Source organism: Nematolebias whitei, chromosome 1 (assembly GCF_014905685.2).
Source record: "Nematolebias whitei isolate Nwh7 chromosome 1, NemWhi1, whole genome shotgun sequence".
Taxonomy (NCBI): Eukaryota; Metazoa; Chordata; class Actinopteri; order Cyprinodontiformes; family Rivulidae; genus Nematolebias; species Nematolebias whitei.
Genome location: NC_056498.1, coordinates 42074028 through 42076699, shown reverse-complemented (window position 1 = coordinate 42076699; position 2672 = coordinate 42074028). Strand labels below are relative to the sequence as shown.

General features: G+C 36.6%; 1 protein-coding gene across 1 annotated transcript in view; it reads left to right on the top strand.

Annotated features, from left to right (window-relative positions):
* plod3 (procollagen-lysine, 2-oxoglutarate 5-dioxygenase 3) overlaps positions 1-2672 on the top strand; it is a gene marked incomplete in the record, with an annotated part of 34637 nt that overhangs the window by 21629 nt on the left and 10336 nt on the right.

Here is a 2672-nt window from a genome sequence, read left to right as displayed (position 1 = left end):
GGGGGTCATGTTCAGGACTCTGAGACCAGGGAACCTTTCAGGTCCTCAGGACAGGTTCTGCTGTGGACCTGCTGTGAGGTTCAGTTTTAATCAGTCGTCCAGTCTGTCAACAGTTTTCAGGTTTCACATCATTTAAAACCATCAGGTCTGTAAAACCATCAGGTCTGTAAAACCATCAGGTCTGTAAAACCATCAGGTCTGTAAAACCATCAGGTCTGTAAAATGACGTCACTCTGACCTCACGGGATCAACAACATGTCATTTCTTATTAAACAAAGACTGAACCAAAATCAGAATAGTTGTGATAATAGATTTTATTTTACATATATATGTAAATTTGATAACAGTTTATCTGTTTTAAATTGTGCTCTACAAATAAAGATGACTTGACTTGACTTGATAATAAAATAAAATGTATGCCTCTTTTATGACTGTCTGTTCACTGTTGTCATCAATTCAAATCAGGTCTCTCTTGTAAATGAGTCCTGTCTAAATAAAGGTTGAATGAATACTACGTCTCCCATGATGCACCGCACTGTTGCTCGGACCGCTAACATGGGAGAAGGGGGTCTCTGCAGACCAAAAGTGGGCGTTTCTGGCGAGTAGGCGTTTATGGACGGCGAACACTGATTGGCTAACAGTATTTAATAGGCGTTTGTCGGCGGCGAACACTGATTGGCTATGGGTAACCCTCAAAGTCACGAGGATTATTGATGAGGTAACGTTTCTTTGCGATGTTTGACAAAGAAATATGATTTATTGTACTTATAAAGTATGTTATGTTTTCACTTATGCATTTTATTGAAGTACGTTTATTGCAGGTCACGATAGTTTCGACCGTTCTCTCGTTGTTGTCGTAACGCACTGAGGTAAAGTGAGCCTCCACAGCAGCTCTCACTGTGCACGTTTACAACAACTGGGTGTTGCTTTTCAAAATAAAAGCTGAAATAAATGTTCTTAATACTTGAAAAATAAATATTTAAAAGCTGTGTATAACTGAAAAATATGAAAAACAAATAAATAAAAGTTGTTATTAGCTGAAAAATAAATAAATAAAAGCTGTTAATTATATCTATGTCTTTCTGCCATGTCAGGGACCTCTCTCACTTCAGGTTGACTCTAGAAGACCCCAAGATGTTGCCCAACAATGTTGACCAACATCAGATGTTGACTTTCAAAATAAATCACCTCCAAAGTTTAACATAGTTCATAGTAATAGTCAAAAGTTGCTGACGTTGTTGCAACATGAGTTAACACAAACATGAGTGTAAATTGTCAATGATTCAATAATGAGTAATAACTTATTCAATAAAAAGTCTGTAATTTGTCAATAATAGTCAATAATTCATTCAAGAATAGATTATGGGTGTTGGGTATGGCTCAGTGGCTAAAATGGGTTGGATGTTAGAGAAATTACTTAATTTTCAATTACCTGAATGTACAAATTCCTTCATTTATAGTTAAACTTTAGGAAATCAACTTTTTTTTCCTTGTGAAAAAAATATCAAAATTAACTTTAAAATCCAATCCAGGATTAAGTAACAACTAGCAACACCCTAACTGTACTATGTTCTGTGTTTCCAACAGATGCTACGATGACTTCTAAAAATGGATGTCCCAATAAACACAATAAAAAAATTCAATGATACATCAAATGTTGTCTGAGTATGTTTTAAGGTAATAACAAATGTGAAATCTGGAAAACAAAGACAATTCCTGAATCTGTCTTGTGTGCTTTGATGTGTACATAAGTTTATTGGAGGTCCTGAAACAACTTTTCTGAGAACACAAAGATTTTTATTTTACCTTTGGCCAAGATGTCAGTGTGAAATCAGGCTGCTTACTGCAAAACCAAGAGGGTTTTTTAAGACGGTCTTCATTTGTATTGTTTTGTCGACTAAGCTAAATGTAATTTCTAAAATATGGATAAATCTGATCTCATCATGCAGCATGAGCACCTGGGTACAGGTGTGAGGACCAAAAGTCTGGTTATGTACTGACCCCTAAATGTGCTGGTTTTCTACTGAAACATGGAGTAGGGTTGACCTTTAAAATGTGAAACAGCTGAGGAAGTTAACCAGTAAACAGAAATACCTGCTCCAGTTGCAGAAATCTGACAGAACCTGACAATCACTCATCTGTAGTGACTGCAGGTTGAACAAGAAAATGTGAAGTTAAAGGAAACCTCCTTTGACCCAAGGCCAGTTTAAGTATCATTAATATTTTTCTTTCTTTATGAATCGATTGTAACTTTGTTCACATTTTTCAACAACCAAAATGGAATTTGTTTTTTAATGTTATGGCTAGGTATTAAAAAAAACCCTAACATTTAGCTCTCCCCACTACCCAGTTATGTTGCTCTTATTTTGAAATGTAACCGGAAGTTCTGTGTTAAGAGAGTCGAAAAAAGAAGTTATGGAGACGCCGCGGCAGTATACTGGAGCGATGTCGAACCGAGACGCCGCTAATGTCGAACCGGTTAACACCATAGACATAATATGCCTGTGGTTAACACAATCTGCCAATAACGCCTTGTTTTTAGACATCATGTGTCTATGGTTACGGCATTTTATCGTTCAGCCTTTTTTTTTCTATCGTTCAGCCTTTTTTTTCTATCGTCCAATCAGATGTGGCCGTCCAGACACGCCCATTTTTCTATCGTCCAATCAGAT